This window comes from Eurosta solidaginis, chromosome 1 (genome assembly GCF_040869045.1).
Source record: "Eurosta solidaginis isolate ZX-2024a chromosome 1, ASM4086904v1, whole genome shotgun sequence".
NCBI lineage: Eukaryota > Metazoa > Arthropoda > Insecta > Diptera > Tephritidae > Eurosta > Eurosta solidaginis.
This window is the reverse complement of record NC_090319.1, coordinates 42,348,971-42,370,554: the sequence shown is the minus strand read 5'-3', so window position 1 is coordinate 42,370,554 and position 21,584 is coordinate 42,348,971. Positions and strand designations below refer to the sequence as shown.

Sequence of the window (21,584 nt, the reverse complement as noted above, 5' to 3'; positions counted from 1 at the left end):
AACTTAGCTGCTAGGTAAATTACTTTGTTCGAGTCAGTTCAATTTGGATCGTGCAAGAGCACAGAATAAATTTTATAACGTTAACATATTTCTCATGTTTATTTTAATACGGTGAACGGACAGTTCACCGCAACTTTAATTTTTTATCGCCTCGCCTGCTGTGAGGCTTAATTAGCGCCCGCGCAGTTCTCGGTGCAGAGTGTATAAAATTTGATAAAAAAGGACCAATTAATAAAAGTATTTAAATCGAACACAAAAAAAGTAAAGTGAAAGTAAAGTGAAAAAAAGGACCAATTAATAAAAGTATTTAAATCGAACACAAAAAAGTAAAGGGAAAGTAAAGCGAAACAAAATAATACGTACTAAAGAAAAAAGTATTTAAAACAGACACAAAAATAAAGAGAAGTGAAACAAGATAATAAGTACTAAGGAAAACATAAATTAGTAAATCGAGCACGCAGGAAAAACAGGGTGAGAGCGAAATCATAAAAAACAAGTACCAGAGTGTCAAGAACCAAAACACCAACAGCGGCTGAATGAAATTTTGCTATTTGTGAGTAGATAGCGCAACTGTTAACACCTTTTTTTCTTTTCTGTATATTCCTAGAAACATGAACACTGAGGAAATGAAAAAATCCCTTTTGGAAATGTATGGCGCAGTAAACGCCATTCTCTCGCAACTAAACCGCTTCGAGGAACGCCTAAAAAGTGTCGAAACAAAGAGCAATGTAGAGTCCATACAGGGACTCAGCCAAAATTTGGTAAGACTAGAAGAACAGCTAGAGGATGTGCGCAGACAATCTGCAGACACCGACCCACAACCAGTAGAGGAGCCACTCGTAATCCCTGAGGACTGAGGGCGAACTGAACGAAATTTCAAAACTCCCAGATTCTGTCAAGGAACTCCAAATATTTGACGGATCACGAGAACACTATTCCTCTTGGATCCACAGCGCAGAACAAATCGTTAGGGATTATCAGGTTGTTCGGCAGAAGCCGATCTATAGGGCCATATTAAGGCATATTAGGTTTAAGATTATGGGGGCAGCAGACGCTGCACTGGTATCCCACAATATCCTGGATGCTGATTGGGAAAATATTAAGGAAATCCTTTCCCTGCACTATGCCGGTGCCAGAGACATTGAAACGCTTGATCAATAACTAACCCATATACTCAGCAACGTGAGTAACTGGGTGAACCGCTGGGTACTGCTTAAGGAAATACTGACGACCGCAGAAGTCCTGACATTCCTCAACTTTGAGAAGGCCTTCAATCTAACGACTGATGCGTCTGATTTTGCGATCGGTGCGGTGCTCTCACAAGACCATGATAGCAAAGACAAGCCAATAGCGTTTATATCACGAAGCTTGACCACCACAGAGGAGGGGTACGCAACGAATGAAAAAGAAATGCTAGCCATCGTCTGGGCCTTAGACAACCTCCGAAATTATTTGTACGGTGCTAGGAAGATTCGAATTTTTACCGATCATCAACCGCTAACCTTCTCTTTAAGCAACCGTAATTATAACGCCAAGCTCAAGCGATGGAAATCTATGATAGAGGAGTATAATTACGAACTCATCTATAAGCCAGGAAAATCGAACGTCGTAGCTGACGCTCTCTCTCGGCTAAAAAATCAGGTAAATCAACTAACAACGACGTCCGAATCCGAATATGCCAGCGAAAACGCAACCATGGGCTCAACGTCGTACTCGGCAAACGATGGCAGCTCAACCTGCGACACCGTTCATAGCGCAGATCGGGATAACTCAGATTTAATTCCATTCGTCCAGGTACCTCTGAACGTGTTGAGGAATCCAATTGTGTTTGGGGGTAGGTTACAAATATGCGAGGAACCTCATCCTGGTTACCTGCGACACTATGTAGGAATAGAGGGTATAGGCGAACAAGAACTCGTTAATGTGCTTAAGGAAAAGCCTAGACCGAATGTAATCAACGGCATAAAAATTCCAGAAAGTCACTTAGGGTTGCTCCAGAAGGTATATTTAGAAAACTTTTTACACTATAAAATACGGGTAGCTAAAATTCTTGTAGAAGACCTACGAAACTCAGATAGAGTCCTTGAAGTCATATGGGAGGAGCATAGAAGAGCGCATCGAAACCCCACTGAGAATAGAAAGCAAATCCTAGAGCAATACTACTTTCCGGGAATGAGCAATAAGATTAGAACATGTGTTTCATCGTGCGAAACATGTAAACTTAGCAAGTATGATAGGCACCCAAACTACAAAGGACACCAATCCCATCACATCCGTGTGAAATCATTCACATAGACATATTCGAAATTCAAGGGAAAAGTTTTTAAGTTGCATAGACAAATTCTCAAAATTTGCTAAACTTTTCCACATTAGAAACAAATCCACTCTGCACCTTAAAGAGAAAATGGTGAAACTACTATACTATTTTACGACCCCTACAATTTTGGTAACCGACAATGAACGAGGATTGATAAGCCCGATAATACAAAATTTACTCGAATCGTTAGGAATCAGCCTTTATCGTACGCCATCCCAGAGAAGTGAGGTAAATGGCCAAGTAGAAAGGCTCTATTCCACCCCTATCGAAATATTTAGGTGTTTAAAATTAGACAATCCCACTTTCAAGACAAAAGAGCTGGTAAATATAGCGGTAGATCGCTATAACAATACCATTCACTAGGTAACAAACCGAAAGCCAAGTGAGATATTTTTCAATCGTTCAAAAGCCTCTAGTTACCAGGAACTCCTAGACAAAAGTAGGAAAATAAATAAATACCTGAAAACACTGCTAACCCAAAAGCAAATTGCCCAGATCGAACGGCATAACAGGAAAAGATCGCTACCGGAGCGTTATGATGAAAACGATGTCATATACGTGAAGGATAAACAGATTAAGGGAAAAAAGAAACCACCTTTCAAAAAAGAAATAGTTCCCAAAGACAACAAAGTCACAGTAACCACATTTATTTATTTATTTATTTATTTGTAGTCATACATGACGAGAGTGCACTTACAGACTAATTACAAAACTTTAGATTTTTTTTTGTTTTTTTTTTGTGCTTAGTATAAAATAATAAATGTTAAGTGATCAATATAAATATTACACGATTATAGAATTACAATATTAATCAAAACTTACAAGTAGTGAAGCTACAAATTTGGCTTTAGAGCTAAATAAATCAGAGGTAAAAGAACCCGATGGAGAGTTAAGTTCCCTTAAAGCTCTATAGATAAGTGCATTGCTAGCATAAGTACTTCTGACTTGTTTTAAGGAAAAAAGATCGTTATTCCTAAGACAACGCTGCGGGACATGGAAAAATATACGTTCAAGTAAAAGAGGGCAATCTATTGTACCATTTATAATGTCGAACACTGTAGAGAGGGAGAGAATAGTTCTTCTGGAGTTTAACGATTTCAGGTTGATTAATTTGCATCTGGCAATATATGGTGGAAGTGGGTCTATAAAATTTAATGAGCGTAGAGCATAGTGCAAAAACACCTTTTGAACACGTTCAAGTCGTTTGATATGACAATCAAAATATGGTCTCCAAATAAAGACCCCATATTCAAGTTTGGAGCGAACAAGTGACGTGTATAAGAGCTTCAGCGTATACGGATCACTAAAGTCCGAACTAAACCGACGAATGAAAGCAAGCATAGCATACGATTTTGCTATAGTGCTATTGATATGGCTCAAGAATGAAAATTTAGCATCGAAAATAACACCCAGGTCGGATATTTCATTCAGGGTGGATAGGTTAGAGTTGCCAATGGAATAGGAGGTGGGAATAGAGGAACGAGACTTCGCAAACGACACATGGAAACATTTACTAACATTAAGAAGAAGTCGATTTTTTTCACACCACAAAACAACGTTGTTTAAATCATTCTGAATTCTGGATGAATCAGACAGAGAACGAACAGAGGAATAAATTTTAAGATCGTCAGCGTATAGCAGAAAATTGGAGAAGGTAAAACACTCACAAATATCATTAATAAAAATGATAAAGAGTAAGGGCCCCAGAATGCTACCTTGAGGCACACCAGAGGAGGCAATAAAGTTATAAGATGATAAATTGTCAACAACTACAATGCAATGCCGAGAAGAAAGGTACGATTTTATCCAAGATAGAAAAGTAGAGTGAAAGCCCAGATTCGCCAACTTTTCAACTAAAATTGTGTGACTCACTTTGTCAAAGGCCTTGGAAAAGTCAGTATAAATAGTGTCAATTTGCAGGTGATCATTAAAAGCAGATGTACAGAATTCAGAAAACACTGCAAGGTTGGTAACCGTGGATCGACCAGACATGAAGCCATGTTGGTTGATCGAAATATATCTCTTGATGGAAAAGAACATCTTTTGCTTGACAATATATTCAAACAATTTAGATAAGGTTGACAATTTTGAAATTGGCCTGTAGTTGGCAATATCATTTTCATTACCTTTTTTGAAAACAGGCGTGATAGAGGTAAATTTCCAGGCATCAATAAAAACACCCGAATGAAGTGATTTATTAAAGATTATCATAAGAGGATAAGCAACAGCAGTGCAGTTTTTGAAAAGGTAAGATGAGAAACCATCAACATCCGAACTCGTAGACGACTTAATATGCAGAATACCATCGAGCACATCATCAGGCGATAGGAAAAGTGATCCAAAATTAATTGGTGAATTGGTATCTGGGAAATAGTTGTCAACGAACGGCTCAGACGACGACTCGAAATTAGAGCTGAAAAAGTCAGCAAAAAGATTAGCGGCCTCTTGCGGAGAGGATGCACTGGTTCCATTATAGAACACATCCGATGGTATGCTAGAACACATTCTTTTGGATTTAACAAAACGCCAAAAAGACTTTGGATTTTGCTTGATGTCAGATTCAAAATTATGAACATAATCTCGGTATAAGTCCTTATTTAGCTTTTTAAACTCTTTGCGATAGCGGTGCAATTTTTCTTTATGAGAAACAGAGTTAGAAGACTTGTACTTTTTGTAAAATTTGTTTCTTAGATTCTTCAACCTCTTTTATTTCGATGTATACCATGGTATCCTATGGCATTTCTTCCCAAAAACTGGAACATGTTTTGAACAAAATGTTTGAATTCTATTTCTAAATACTTCAAAGCATTCCTCAGTATTGATATTAGCAAGTAAGGAGTCCCAATCTAAGGCAGCTATATCCAAATTAACATTATGCAAGTTTCCACGTTTGAAATTGAAACTTGAACAAACACTTTTAAGCGAAACTTCTCTAAAATTATAGAACTCAATAAGTAAAATAAGAGGAATATGATGAATGGTTGTCTTAGAAATAGGATCCAAACATTCGGTTATAGAAAAATTTATATTATCATTAACGAAAATAAGATCAAGATATCTAGAAAGACTATTGGAAAAATGGTTAACCTGAGAAAGATCTAAGCTTGCCATGTTGTCGACAACGTAAGACTCTGGAAAACTAATAACAGTTTTTGGAAAGAATGTAAAGTTGTTATCACAGGAAATCCACTCTAAATTACTTAAATTAAAATCACCCAGAATGCAGAAATTACAATTATAATTCTTAGAAACCGAGCCCACAATGTTGTCCACGTGCATTTTATAGATGGCGTCAGCGCTTGCCGGCGGTATGTACGAAGCACAGATTATAAGATCAGACGCACCACGTACACTGATACAAAGCTGATCAAGAAGAGAGTCCCCATTATCCAATGGAACAACAGAGGCTCGATACCTCCTACTGACAGCAATCAAGATGCCGCCACCTCTTAACAGACCAGTTTTTTTAGGGTCTCGATCCTTGCGGAAGACATTGTAAAGATTGGAATCAAAGTATTCATTATCGTAAAAGTCGGAGTTCAGCCAGGTCTCAACAAGTACAAAAACATCATAATCCAAGTGAGCACTCAAATTAAAAATATCTTTAGATTTTGTCCTGATGCCAGAGACATTCTGGAAGTAGATTTGGATATTCTTCGCAACCAACTTATTTTCAGCATTTAAGCATGAACTGGCTGAGGCGCGGCGATATTTACAAAAGGGCGAATCTTAACATTCACTGGCCAGATGCATGGATTTAAAACTTTATCGTATAAACCCTCAGATACACCTAATTTAAAGTTGATTTTCCGCAGCTCTGAGACTTGGGTATCCTTTTTTACCAAACAGAAGCAAGCCAGGTATTTTTTATCAATACTAGCTTGTGTGGACACGTACGATAAGATGTCGGCAGTAGAAACATTAGAAGAAAACGATAATAAGTGTAGCTATTTCAATGTAGAAACTACACTTAGCTCACTACTGGTATTAGAGCCGATAAATAGGGGTGGGCTAAGTTTCTTACGTGAAGTTTTAGAAGCAGTATTCAAATCAGGCATGCCACCCTTATTTGGTGATTCCAAATCAGTTCGCGCAGGTGAAACAGCAGGCTGTAGGGTATGCTGAGTGGCAGTAATACTGGCATAACTTTTTTTGGCTTGTTTATTATTATTTACACTGCCAGCTAGTGCAGCAGTAGGAGAGCAAGTATCACTACTTAACGATATTTTGGCGTGTTTGTTGTTAGCAAAGCCAGCATTCTCAGTAGCGGGAGGTGTTGAAACTGCAGCTGATAATGACTTCGAACTAGTCGCATTGGCATTGAGATCATTTGCATTATAACAATTATACGTACCAATAGACGTAGCATTGGCCGTAGCAGCATCCGAACAAGAAGGAGAAGGCAGAAAAGAGATTAAACTGTCAGCACCGTTGTTGGCAGCCGAAAATTGATGATGAGCGTTCGTGGTATCACAACAGCGTGCCTTATTTACATTTGAAGAAAACTTAAATAGTGCATTGTTTTTATCAGAAAGTAGAGCGCGCATGGCACAAAGCTCACTATGCATGTCATTAGATTTTTTTAGCAAGAGTTTATAGTCATCACATACTGTACTCAAAGTCGAAAGAATACGAGCATTCTCTTCCCTAAGAGCAGTCATTTCTTTAATGATAGTAGCGGAATGTATTTTGCAGTTGTTGTCACACTCAATAGAATGGCTTTTCGATGCATTGTTGTTGGTAGAGGAAAAGAGTGGAGGCGAACGAATTGATTTACGACGTTCAGACAAGCAAGACTTGCAAAAGAATTGTCTATTAGAATTTAAGAGAAAATCCGCATCATCGGAATATAAGTCAACGCACTCCAAATGGAAATACTCTTTGCATTGAGCACAAGATATTTTTGGTTTACCGCGGTCAACTTTATGCCCGCACACACACGGCATCACACAAATATATATTATTTATTAATGTTTATTAAAAGTAAAATCCACAAATTTAAAGTCAATATCAATATTGTCAAGTGAAAATGGCTTTTCGATGTAAGAAAACCGATAAATAGGTACTTTTACATATTAAAACCCAAAAAAACACAGTGAAAAATTCGTGAAAAACCCGAAAAAAGAGCAGAGCGAAAAAAAGACGTCCGCACTCCTCGACTGCTCAACTGAAAACTGGTAAAAAAGTCCATAAATTGCACATAAAAAATTTAAAGAAACGCGGCAATGCACATAATAAATAGAAACCATTTGAAATCATAGCTACAAGAGCGGGCTTATTAGTGGGACCAATCGTGCCTTAGTAGGTTGTGGCGCCATCGAAATTGACAAATAGCTACGCTACTCCCAAAAGGGATACCCACGATCCCCCATAGCTGGTTCGAGAACAGCATGATGGAAAAAAAACCAAAAGAAAAAAAAACATATTTCTGAATTTCGTTATTACTTGCTACAACAAAGAAACTAAAAAATACAAACTTAAATGGTAGAACATTGAAATTATTAGATACTACTATGTAGCGCAAAAACAAAAGCAACAAAAAACAAATATAAAAGAAAACCCAATGATATGTACAAGCAAAAAAAAAAAAAAAAATAGAATGAAAAAACGTCCCTTTTGTAACAATTTTTTCTCGGCCACTAATCTCTTAACCTCACAATAACATAAATAACTTCCAACAACCACTAACCTACTAACACCAATAATGTTAGGTATGGTCTTTCCAATTGCAGCCTCCCACTGTTGGCGTCGGCCATCAGCGGCCTACACATTTTCCATTATAAGGCACCAATCGTTAGTATCCAGAGCGGAAATGGGTGGATCATCAGCGGATCCTTCAAACTTATACATGCTATCAACCTCCAGCAGTACGCTACTATCATATCGAAGATGGAAAAACTGGCTTACCAACTACTAAAACGAACTGACGACCAGCTCCTAGCACAAGTCTATATCAACCAAACTCTGCAGCGCATCGAAGAGCTGACGGGGAACACGAAAAGAATCAGACCCTCCCGATCTATTGACTGGATGGGCTCTGCGTGGAAATGGCTAGCAGGATCACCCGATGCCACTTATTGGGACAATATCCTCCACAGCCAGGGTGAAATCATAGAAAACAATAATCACCAATACAAAGTAAACAAAGATCTATTCACGGCAACTTTAGAAATTTCCAAAAAAATTTATGAAATTGTAAGCCGCACCAATTCGGTAATGAAGGAAGCTGAGGCAGAACAATTCGAGCAGAGCGCCCTTCATAATATCGTGCTCGTCCGAGAAGAGGTCAATGAAGTAGTACGGGCATGTCAACTAGCTAAACGTGGAATTATTAACACTAACCTACTCGACATGGACGAAGTTAATCAGATCCTGTCAGAAATAGAAACACTACCTTACCAAAATATAATTGAGGCAATTGAATACGGAAAACCATCAATATATACAAATGGGACTATGCCCCTATACGTTCAATTAATACCCAAAGTAACAGAGAAGAAGTATAACCTATTAACTACTCGCGCCGGTATCTACGAAGGCAAACAACTGGACCTTCCATTCGATAAAATGCTCGTCAACCAAGAAGAAACATATAGACTCAAGGAAAATTGCTTGACAATCAGTTCATCTATGGTATGTGAATCAGAGTCCTTGAGCAAATTGGAAGATAATACCTGCCTACCTCGGTTGCTGAAAGGAGGTGACGCTAGCTGCCAATTCATCAGGGGCAATGGCACGATAATCGAATTGATAAACGATAACACAATTTTTATCTCAAACTATCAAGGTGTAGTGGAAAGTAATAACGATACTAGCAATATAAATGGCACCTACGTTATCTAGTTAAGTAACGAAACGATAAAAACTGGCAACCAAGTGTTCTCCAGCAACGAAGCAATCACAGCTCAAGCCTTGCCAGCCGTACTAGCAAACGTCAAAATCCACACTACAAAGATCAATCTGGAGTACGTTCATGATATCACGATGTAAAACGTTGGATATCTAGGGTATGTAAACGGGAAAACTAACTTCTCGTTAGTCACGGAAGCTGCCTCGATATTCGCAATATCCCTCATCGTCACCATGCTATGGAAATGGGACACTAGGAAGCTAGATATTCCACCAGTTCAAATTCCGATGCAATGGGCCACAAACACGAAGATCTTCAAGGGCCAATCTGCCCATGAAATCCGTAGCCTGGACGACAGCGTACCAGTCAAGCCAGTCAGAATAACATTACGCCAAGTAACCAGATCGACTCTATAAAAGATATATCCACTTCACAATTTTCATGCTTCGATCTGCGGGACGCAGATCTTTAAAGGGGGAGGAGTTATAACAGCAGTATCCAGCGGTTGACCCTGTTCTCACGTTGCTGAGCATGTGTGCGCGCTATCTTGCGTGTTGAAGTTTCGCTGAAGCAGCACACGCGCAGAATAAGCGGATGTTAATTGGGACAACGATTGGTGTAGTTGCAGAAATTGTGATTGAACAGCATAATCTAGTTTTAGTTAAGTAAACTATTTTTTATACAATAATTGGTTAGCATAGCATAATTACTTTAACACAAGAACTTAGCTGCTAGGTACTTTGTTCGAGTCAGTTATATTTGGATCGTGCAAGAGCACAGAATAAATTTTATAATGTTAACATATTTCTCGTGTTTATTTTAATTCGGTGAACCGACAGTTCACCGCAACTTTAATTTTTTATCGCCTCGCCTGCTGTGAGGCTTAACTTATATATAGATAGAAGATATGGATAGACTGAAGTTAACAAAACATTTTAACGGCGGAAGATTACTAAATCCAAATCCCATTTTAAGAAGGTGCCATGCGCCCTTTTCCCCAATTCCACATTTTACTGGAGGTGTTAGGACTTAACCTCATATAGCTCCTTACCAATTTTCACTATCCTACCATTACTACATCCAGAGACATGTATATGATAAATTCCATTTATATGGGAGTTTCCACGCCCCCTTCTCTCCCACCCCAGATTTTCTTGGAGGTGTTAGGGATTGACCTCATATAACTCCTTACTGAACTTCAATGTTCTAGCATGAATACCTTCAGATTTATGTAGTACCAAATATTTATTTTTAATGGGAGGTGCCACGCCCCTTTTCTATATCGATATTATTTTTAGCCTATGAACATCCTTGTAAGGTTTCTAGTGGGCCGTGCAAATTTGGTTGTGATCGGTGTAGGGTTTTCTACTTGAGTTAAATATACTTTATTTTTGTAAATTATTTTTGAATTATTTTATTTTGTATATTATTTCAAAATGAAAATTTTATTGATGGTTATTTTAAAAATTTAAAAATGTAAAGATATTTAATTTAATTAATAAATAAAGATTTATTAAAATATATTGTTATTACTATATATATTGGCGATCCTACCAACGATCCTCTACCAAATCTTAAATATCAAACTCAAATCTTCAACCTCCAACTTTATACCATTAACCGCTAAGATCCGAGAAGCAGTTGCCTTCAACCAGATTGAGAATTTTTCTTTTGCAAATAGTATTTATGTGAAATCATGACAAAATTGTTTTAGAAAAGATGTTGCTACTCACCGAGGTTCGCCATAATATTGGCATTCTGGGAGCGGCGCTGAACAAGGTCTCAGATCCCATCACACAAGCTAATGGGTTGCAGCCAACAAAATGTATTTCCTTGCTATTTATAACTTAGCACGCGTTAAACAATTTATTTCTTTACAAAAACAAGTAGATCTATTTGATAAAAATTAAAGAGAAATTTAATTGTAAAACAAAACAAAAAATACTATAAATCCTATATAATTCCTAAATCTTCGTGAAATCTTCATACAAGTAAAATAATAAAAATAGTTTTCTTATTAAAATGTTCTAAATTATAATAGCATTAAATATATTTTAATTTTGTACACGCCTTCTCCAGTTTTTAATATCTTTAGTTTATAAATATAAGAAATTCAAAAAAAATAGGGCATACAAATTTAAAATAAAACAATAACTCCAAACCACTTCAGAGCAAAGAAATAACTTTAAATTTAGAGGTCAAACATATTTCCACAATTTTAGAAAATCTCTAAAGATTTCTTAAGATAAATTTTAACAACAAAGCTCAAGAATATACCTATTAACATGACACGAATCAATAACAATTTCACATCACTTGCAAACTAATATTATTCCTTATCAATAACTTGGACATACATTATGCAGAGTACAATTATATATTGAACATATATTCTGCATAATACAAGTTTTTAATTTTTGAGTAATTGTGCACACAAAGTTGCCATCTACTATTATTCAACCTCATTCTAAGTTCTTCAATCACATCGTGATAAATAACATTATTTCGCAAACAACAGCAATAACACAACCAAATATTAATATACATAAAATATTAATACAATAAGTAAACAATAACAACACCTAAAAATAAGCTATCAAGTACATCCAATCATCAAAAGATTGGGTACTTACATCAAAACCAACATAAACTTTTAACGCAATTAACACAAAATAAAATTTTTTTTTTTCAAACTATAAGACAAAATTTTTACAGTAACCAATATACACTGTAAATTAACATTAAAAAAAATAAATTTTTCGTTTCACTGGAGGGGGAGTAAATGTAGGGTTTTCTACTTGCGTTAAATATACTTTATTTTTGTAAATTATTTTTGAATTATTTTATTTTGTATATTATTTCAAAATGAAAATTTTATTGATAGTTATTTTAAAAATTTAAAAATGTAAAGATATTTAATTTAAGTAATAAATAAAGATTTATTAAAATATATAGTTATTACTATAATCGGTCAATCCGTTTAGGACGCAACTCGATCTATACCTACATACATACATAATTTGAATTTTATATATATAGATGAAAAGAACAAAGCGTACACTTAATTAGTTTCATCTTTTTCTAAACTGCTAATTTGTTCTATCCTATACTGCCAAGCAACCAGAGTTCGGAGCAGTGCAATAAATGTTGAGTAACAACACTGCTGGAACTTAATCGGGATGACATAATCAAGATCTTGTTCAAAGTGTTTGAAGCATTTCGTCTATTTGTCGATTAATTTCCTGCTCGTGGGCTTTAGAATATCGATAAATTTTTGTGTAAATAGGGTTATTAGTTTTAGTTCTAATTTCAGTTTGGATGTTATGAGTATCTGTAAAGCTTTTACCCTCTTTGCAAAATAAATGCTCATAAAAAAACAATAATTTTTCGATTTAATTACGTTCTTCCATACTAAGGTGTCCCAGGTTTAACTTTTCAATGACCTTGCTAGGAACTGGATTTCATGTAGAAATATGGTCTATATCAATTGGATATTTGTGAAAAAATATTTTGCTTTTATTAGTCTCGATGCAATCGTTTTCAAAATCTATCTTTGCTTTAAAAGGTCTTAAAATTTTTGTCCAATAGTACCATTATAATTTTGATTTTTCAAATCAAAAACCTTCTAAGAAATTGTTTCATAAGATTTAAATTCCTTTGGAAATGGGGTAATTATTTTCTCGGTTACTTGATTAATTCCATTTAGAGTCCTAAAATATAAGGTTTCTTCAAGATTTTCAATTGAGAAGTTATTTCTTGTATTTGTTCCTATTAAACTAGTTGTGAAACCGGTATCAATTAAGCAACTAATTCGCTAATTTTTGATAGTAATAGTTATTACCGGCCCAGATGGTATATTCCCGAACATGCTACAAGTTTCAAGTAGAGCGGTCGTGGAATGGCTTAAACTAATATTTGATGGGTGCATAAGACTGAATCATGTACCGCACTCTTGGAGAACTGCTCTTGTAGCTTTCCTACCAAAGGCGGGGAAGATCGGTCACGGGTATCCCAAAGACTATAGACCATCAGCTTAACATCATTTCTTCTCAATACCTTTGAGAGGCTGATAGATGTGTATATAAAGTCCAACGTGGATGAAAAGCTGCTTTCCACAACACAACATGCGTACACCGAAGACAAGCCAGTAGACACCGCATTGTATAGGGTGGTAATAAGCATATTCCAACGATTAGCTCCTTGATGGATCGGGCACTTCGGGATATTCATACCTGGGCATCTAATGTCGGGTTGAAAGTCAACGTGGATAAGACGGATATGACCTTGTTTACAAAGAGTTACAAGGTCCCAAATTGGAGCAGGCCTAAGTTAGGAGGGGTAACCCTACGGGAGAAACCTCGCACTAAATATCTAGGAAGCATCTAGACAGTAAGCCGTCATGGAAGCTCAACGTGAAGGAGAGGGTGAAGAAGGCTTCAACGGCACTTTATGCATGTTAAAGAATGCTGGGGTTTACATGGGGCTTATCGCCCTCTCTTTCTCATTGGGTTTTTACAGCGATTATAAGCCCTATTCTTTACTATAGAGTTCTTGTTTGGTGGAAAGCTACACAAAAAACAACATACCTCAAAAAATTAGAGAGGGTATTCAGACTATCAATGCTTAGCATTACGGCAGCCCTGAAAACAACTTAGACGGCTGCACCGTATGCCATTCTGCACATTCCACCTATAGACCTGGTAGCAAAGAACATAGCGTTAACAACTGCAACCAGTCTCGGTGCCTCGGGACAGCTTGAGCGCCGACCATACGGCCATAGTTGTATAGCGTCATCAATCACGAGACAAACAGACTACCTGATTCCCTATCTGCACTACGAGGGTGATCTTAAGGCCACAATAGAGGTGAACGGTTGGCGCAAGGGTGCTCAAATGGCGGACGTGGCGATACATGTGTACACAGATGATTCCAAAGTAGTGGAAGGAGTAGGGTCTGCGGTATACTGTGCTGATCCTGAAACAAACAGATCCTACAGGCTTCCGGATTATCGTAGGGTTTTCCAAGCGGAAATATTAGCCGTAACCAAAGCAGTAGAAAGCCTGGAAGATAATAGCTTAAGCTGCAACCGTGTTAACTTTTATATTGACAGTCAAGCAGCAATTAAGGCAACAATCTCACATAGCACAGCATCTAAATGCGTGTTAGATTGTAAGCCGTCTCTGGAGAGCATCGGGACAAGGAGAAGCATACATCTCTATTGGGTCCCAGAGTATATGGGAATAGATGGGACTGAAAAATCAGATGAACTAGCTAAAAAGGGCGCATCCCTTGAAGCTTGCACATGATCGGCCAAGCGGGAAAGGCGTGGGTTCAAGCGTGGGGCTGTAAAGTGTCGAAGATTATGTGTAGGTCTTACAAACTTAGACTAACAAAGTTGCTTAAATCCTAGGAAGTTTCTAGTATTTGCTAATAGGACGGAGTTATTTTATAACATAGGTCCTGGTTTTTGATAGGGTTTTTCAGTTTGGTCATTGGCGGCCACCGTGGTGTGATGGTAGCGTGATCCGCCTATCACACCGTATGCCCTGGGTTCAACTCCCGGGCAGAGCAACATCAAAATTTTAGAAATAAGATTTTTCAATTAGAAGAAAATTTTTCTAAGCGGGGTCGCCCCTCGGCAGTGTTTGGCAAGCACTCCGGGTGTATTTCTGCCATGAAAAGCTCTCAGTGAAAACTCATCTGCTTTGCAGATGCCGTTCGGAGTCGGCATAAAACATGTAGGTCCCGTCCGGCCAATTTGTAGGGAAAATCAAGAGGAGCACGACGCAAATTGGAAGAGAAGCTCGGCCTTAGATCTCTTCGGAGGTTATCGCGCCTTACATTTATTTTTTTTTTATTTTTTTTTTCAGTTTGGTCATTAAAACAAACTTCTGTTAACACTACGGACTCAGTCAGTCTATGTGAGATCCTCATGGACCGGCCAGTTCAACCTAACCTAAGCTAATACTCTTCTTGTGATACATTCTGTCGCTTATTGTAAGTGCCCGTCTTTTGCGGCTTTTGGCGGTGTTTAATATTGTACTTTCTTCATGTTTTGAATAAAAGTTAATTAGGCTGTGGGTTTTCTGTACCAGTCAAGATATAATTTGTTGTTTCTTCTGTTGTTTAACGTGCCAAGTACGCTAGTTGACAATCTTTCCCCACCACTATTGTAAATTTAATGCTTCTTCTGTATCTGTTGAGTTGAGTAAGTATGTTTTCAATTTCCTACGTTGTCACAACGGCAAATAAGTCATCTACATACTTTGTAAGTAGGCGTGGTTTGCTGTAGCTTCCGTCTCGAATCTTGTTAGATTAAGTAACTTATAACGAAAAAACTAGTAAAATATTGCTAGCGTTCTGCTATACAAGGAAATATTTTTGGAACACCGGTGCCCCATATGCTATGACGGAGCTAGTCTGCAATATAGCTCGGGAGGCGAAGGAGCCACTACTACTAGCGGGATATGCCAATGCGCACTACGAAGCGTGGTACAGTGGAGGCACGAACGAGAGCGATGAGCCACTCTTAGATTTTGTTATTTATCATAACTTTAAGATTTGCAATAGGGGTTAGGTACCTACGTTTTTTACTAAGAGCAGACATGAGGTTCTGGATGTCGTCCTGATCTCGGGCTGCTTGGGGTCCACTCTTTTTCGAATCAAAAATTTGTCAGCTTCGACCCTGGCGGCTGGCGCTCAAAACTCTCTGGCGGAGGAACCTTCGAAACGCTAATCGGCGTATCTAGTGAGGAGCTTCAAGAGTGAGGTGCTTCAAAAGAGGCTCTCAGGATTTAGTGTTCATATTCCCCAGAACTCTTCAGAGCTGTATAATATGGTTCACTTGTACACGAAGGCATGTGGGGAGATTCTTGGTAAACCCTGCCCTAGGAAGAAATCTAGGGGTAAGACCAAACCACCATGGTGGAAAGCGGACCTAGATAATCTACGCAAGACTTGTCGGAAAGCAGTCAATCTTGCTAAAGCCTTTCTAGCAGAATGGAGACAATATCTGAGGGATCTGGGCTCAGAAAGGTGCTTTCTGGTGCTCCAAAAAGTGTCCCGGGATACCTGCAAGGATCTGATGGGACATGGATAGATTCAGCAGAGAGCCCCATTTGCCTGCTCCTGAGTACGCAATTTTCTGAGCGCTAGTGATGAAGTAATGAGCTGGAGAGAGACTCATACTGGCGAAACGTTTGAGAGGAAATTCATTACTAAGAATAAATTTAAATGGGCTATAATGACGTTCAAGCCCTTCAAAGCACCAGGGCCGGATGGTTTGTCTCCAGTACAACTCCAGCAAACAATTGAACTGAGTTCTTTTTGTAGTTGTATAACATCTTCAAAGGAGTTTGTGCTCTTAACCGTATTCCACGGGGTAGGAACGATCCAAGGGTCACCTTTATACCAAAAGCTGGAAGGACTTGTCACGTGACCCTAAAGACCGATTTGTCTGACATCCTTCCAGCTGAAGACCCTCGGGAGGTTAATGGACTGCACACTAAGGGAGTTCTTGGAGGGAAAGTTATCGACATCCCAGCATGCATATATGAAATGGAAGTCCACGGAGACAGCCTTGCATGCAGTTGTCTTCCAGATCGAGAAATCCTCTGCGAACAAGGGCTGCAAACTCATAGCTTTTCTCAACATCGAGGCAGTTTTCAACAACGTTACGCCCTCTGTGATAACTGATGCACTAATCGGCTTGGGCCGGTTCGGGGCTATTGAAACTTGTTCAGCAGTTACTGTTGCGAAGAACGGTTAATGCCGACCTGGTAGGTTCAATGGTGGTCAAACACATACGGAGAGGCACCCGCAGGGTCGGATTCTCCACTACTATGGGTTGCCACACTTAATGAGCTCTTGGTTCTTCTTGAGAAGGACGGATGCAGCAAATTTATCGCATATGCAGATGACCGCGCGCTGTTAGTTTGCGGGAAGAGCTGTTTCGCGAAGATGGGGACTATCACCTGCTATTACCCTGTGGCTCTAAACTACTGTGGTTAGACCAATACTTGTATACTCGTCTGCTCTGTGCACCACCCCTGCGGAGGCGCTGGATACCCTTTGTAATGTGTTGCCGCTAGATTTAATGGCCAAGCAATGGACGTCCTTTTGTACCCCAAGGTTGCGAGAGTTATACGGTTGGAGAGACAATGTGGATGACCATGCAGCCATGGTTAAGAATCTGGATTCGCCTTCGTCGGACCGCTTTCGTCATCCTGGAAGGGATTGAGCATGCTGCAGAGACGAAGAGGAGATAGAAATAGTCAAGCATTTTCTGTGCGATTGTCCTGCGCTTTGGCGCAAGACGAGGAAATCTCTGGGATCTCCCTTCTTTGGCGATGTTTGTGATCTGGCTAAGTTGGAGCCTAAGAAATTTCTGACATTTGAAGAATCGACCTGTTGGTTTGAGTAGGGGAGAGATCCGCGTGGTATCACAATGGGGCCTTTTGGGGCTTAAGTTCACTGGTGCTCGTAGTGGTAGCCACTCTAGTCTAATCTAACCTATACATTCATATAATATTAAGTAACTTATAACGAAAAAACTAGTAAAATATTATACACGTTCACTATTTTCAACGTATCACTTAACTTATTCGAACTTAATATCACAATCCAACTGTACAAATATAGAAACGAGCAATTAAGTACAATTATATTTACCTTTGAAAAAGAATAGAATATACGCGCTAATTTCATTTTGCTGGAATAAACATAACAACCTTGTATTTGTTGTTTTGGTAGATACAAAGCTATTTGTTAAACTGTTTTCGAATTTTTATTACGCTTGACGCATTAACCATAAAAAATTAAAAAGAAAAACTTAATTAATGCTTGGCGCGATTTATCTCCGAGAAGGTTCAGGCCGAACTTCGCTTCGAATTTGCGTCTTGCTCTATTTTGATTTTCCCTACAAATTGGCAGACGCGACCTATATGTTTTATGCCGATTCCAAACGGAAGCTGATACAAGGAAGACGCATTTTCACTGAAAAGTCTTTCATAGTAGAAATGCGCTTGGAGTGTATGCCAAATCACTGCCGAGGGGCGACCGCGCTTGGACATATTTTTTTCCAATTGAAAAACTTGTTTTGAATTTTTGATGTTGCTTTGTTCGGCACTTGAGCTCAGGATCTTCGGTGTGGTATGCGAAGCACGCTCCCACCACACCACGGCGGCCACTCTTTATCAATAAGTGGTTTGAGATTTTGGCAGGCACACGGTAAAAAGTTGGCGCCTAATCTGAAACATTTTGGACATATGATCAAATCAAATTTTGTTTAAATTTAAATTATAACGGTCTTCCTGAAAGTGAGTGCAATTTGAAACTGGAGAAGTCTACACTTAAAGTTATAAAAAACAAAAAAATAGTTTCTTTTCCCAAACTTTTCCACCGGCTCGGAGGTATCGATAAATGCTCTAATATCGTACTGGAAGCAGCATTTAGAATTTCTCTTCACTTCGGAACCAACGAAATAGTACCAATAAACCAGCTAGCTCCAAAGTGGAAATATATATTTAGTTCGAAACTATTGAAAAGACGGCCTTGTCATCCCATTGCATTGATACTGGATATTTCCCTGATTTTGAAAATGTCGTCATTCTGGACAAGGAAAAATTTTATAAGAAGCGTTTTATTTTAGAAACGCTACATATTATGAACACCCCTAATGAGAAGCGAATGAATTATAAATCTGACACAGAAGGCTGTGCGCACGTCTATCGAAATTTAGTGCTGAAACAACAACAACGTACAATGTGAGTTGAGCAGTGTTCATTATACGACGGCGAATATCCCGCTACCCACATATTTGGCGACAAGAATAAAATAGCAAGAAGATGATTTGGAAATTTGTTCTTATTGTTTGTTGTCCAACGTGGATGAAAAGCTGCTTTCCACAACACAACATGCGTACACCGAAGGCAAGTCAGTAGACACCGCATTGTATAGGGTGGTAATAAGCATAGGGAAACCCTGGAATATAAGGAATATTCTCTAGGAGTATTCTTAGATATTGCCGGGGCTTTCAATAATGTTTCTAAATGGTTTAATTACATTAAAGTACATACAGCCTAAACGAGATGATTCGGCTGCATGTTAAATTGCAAGAGGATTTCATCACAATGAGGATTGTACGAGTCCACGGAATCAGTGGACAGGGGCACGCCGCAGGGAGGGGTGCTATCATCTCTGCTGTGGACGCTAGTCATTAACCAACTGCTCCGGCGATTCGACGAGGGACCCGAAAAACTTACGGCTTACGCAGATTATGTTGCAATTGTCATAAGTGGAAAGTACCTTCCAACGATTAGCTCCTTGATGGATCGAGCACTTCGGGATATTCATACCTGGGCATCTAATGTCGGATTGAAAGTCAACGTGGATAAGACGGATATGACCTTGTTTACAAAGAGGTACAAGGTCCCAAACTGGAGCAGGCCTAAGTTAGGAGGGGTGACCCTACGGGAGAAACCTCGCACTAAATATCTAGGAAGCATCCTAGACAGTAAGCCGTCATGGAAGCTCAACGTGAAGGAGAGGGTGAAGAAGGCTTCAACGGCACTTTATGCATATTAAAGAATGCTGGGGTTTACATGGGACTCATCGCCCTCTCCTTCTCGTTGGGTTTTTACAGCGATTATAAGCCCTATTATTTACTATAGAGTTCTTGTTTGGTGGAAAGCTACACAAAAAACAGCCTACTTCAAAAAATTAGAGGGGGTATTCAGACTATCAATGATTAGCATTATGGCAGCTCTGAAAACAACTTAGACGGCTGCACCGTAGGCCATTCTGCACATTCCACCTGTAGACCTGGTAGCAAAGGACATAGCTTTGACAACTGCAATCAGTCTCGGTGCCTCGGGACAGCTTGAGCGCCGACCATACGGCCATAATTGTATAGCGTCATCAATCACAGGACAAACAGACTACCTGATTCCCTATCTGCACTTCGAGGGTTATCTTAAGGCCACAATAGAGGTGGACGGTTGGCGCAATGGTGCTCAAATGGGGACGTGGCGATACATGTGTACACAGATGGTTCAAAAGTAGTGGAAGGAGGAGGGTCTGCGGTATACTGTGCTGATCCGGAAACAAGCAGATCCTACAGGCTGCCGGATTACTGTAGGGTTTTCCAAGCGGAAATATTAGCCGTAACCAAAGCAGTAGAAACCCTGGAAGATAATAGCTTAAGCTGCAACCGTGTTAACTTTTATATTGACAGTCAAGCAGCAATTAAGGCAACAATCTCACATAGCATCTAAATGCGTGTTAGAGTGTAAGCCGTCTCTGGAGAGCATCGGGACAAGGAGAAGCATACATCTCTATTGGGTCCCAGGGTATATGGGAATAGATGGGACTGAAAAATCAGATGAACTAGCTAAAAAGGGCGCATCCCTTGAAGCTTGCACATGATCGACCAAGCGGGAAAGGGGTGGGTTCAAGCGCGGGGCTGTAAAGTGTCGAAGATTATGTGTAGGTCTTACAAACTTAGACTAACAAAGTTGCTTAAATCCTAGGAAGCTTCTAGTATTTGCCAATAGGACGGAGTTATTTATAACATAGGTCCTGGTTTTTGATAAGGTTTTTCAGTTTGGTCGTTTAAACAAACTTCTGTTAACACTACGGACTCAGTCAGTCTATGTGAGACCCTCATGGACCAGCCAGTTCAACCTAACCTAAGCTAATATTCTTCTTGTGATACATTCTGTCGCTTATTGTAAGTGCCCGTCTTTTGCGGCTTTTGGCGGTGTTTAATATTGTACTTTCTTCATGTTTTAAATAAAAGTTAATTAGTCTTCCCCAGGCTGTGGGTTTTCTGTACCAATCGATATATAATTTGTTGTTTCTTCTGTTGATTAACGCGTCCAAGTACGCTAGTTGACAATCTTTCCCCACCACTGTTGTAAATTTAATGCTTCTTCTATAGCTGTTGAATTGAGTAAGTACGTTTTCAATTTCCTACGTTTTTACAACGGCAAATAAGTCATCTACATACTTTGTAAGTAGGCGTGGTTTGCTGTAACTTCTGTCTCGAATCTTGTTAGATTAAGTAACTTATAACGAAAAAACTAGTAAAATATTGCTAGCGTTCTGTTATACAAGGAAATATTTTTGGAACACCGGTGCCCCATATGCTATGACGGAGCTAGTCTGCAATATAGCACGGGAGGCGAAGGAGCCACTACTACTAGCGGGAGATGCCAATGCGCACTACGAAGCGTGGTACAGTGGAGGAACGAACGAGAGGGATGAGCCACTCTTTGATTTTGTTATTTGTCATAACTTTAAGATTTGCAATAGGGGTTAGGTACCTACGTTTTTTACTAAGAGCAGACATGAGGTTCTGGATGTCGCCCTGATCTCGGGCAGCGGGGAATCCATGATAAAAAAATGGATGCTGCTTGG

General features: G+C 39.0%; 1 long non-coding RNA gene across 1 annotated transcript; it reads left to right on the top strand.

Annotated features, from left to right (window-relative positions):
- Positions 1 to 231: 231 nt before the first annotated feature.
- LOC137236970 (uncharacterized) lies at positions 232 to 11,020 on the top strand. The gene is made up of 3 exons (XR_010948739.1): positions 232 to 471; positions 608 to 761; positions 8,050 to 11,020. It is a non-coding gene; the product is annotated as an uncharacterized lncRNA (long non-coding RNA).
- Positions 11,021 to 21,584: the final 10,564 nt, after the last annotated feature.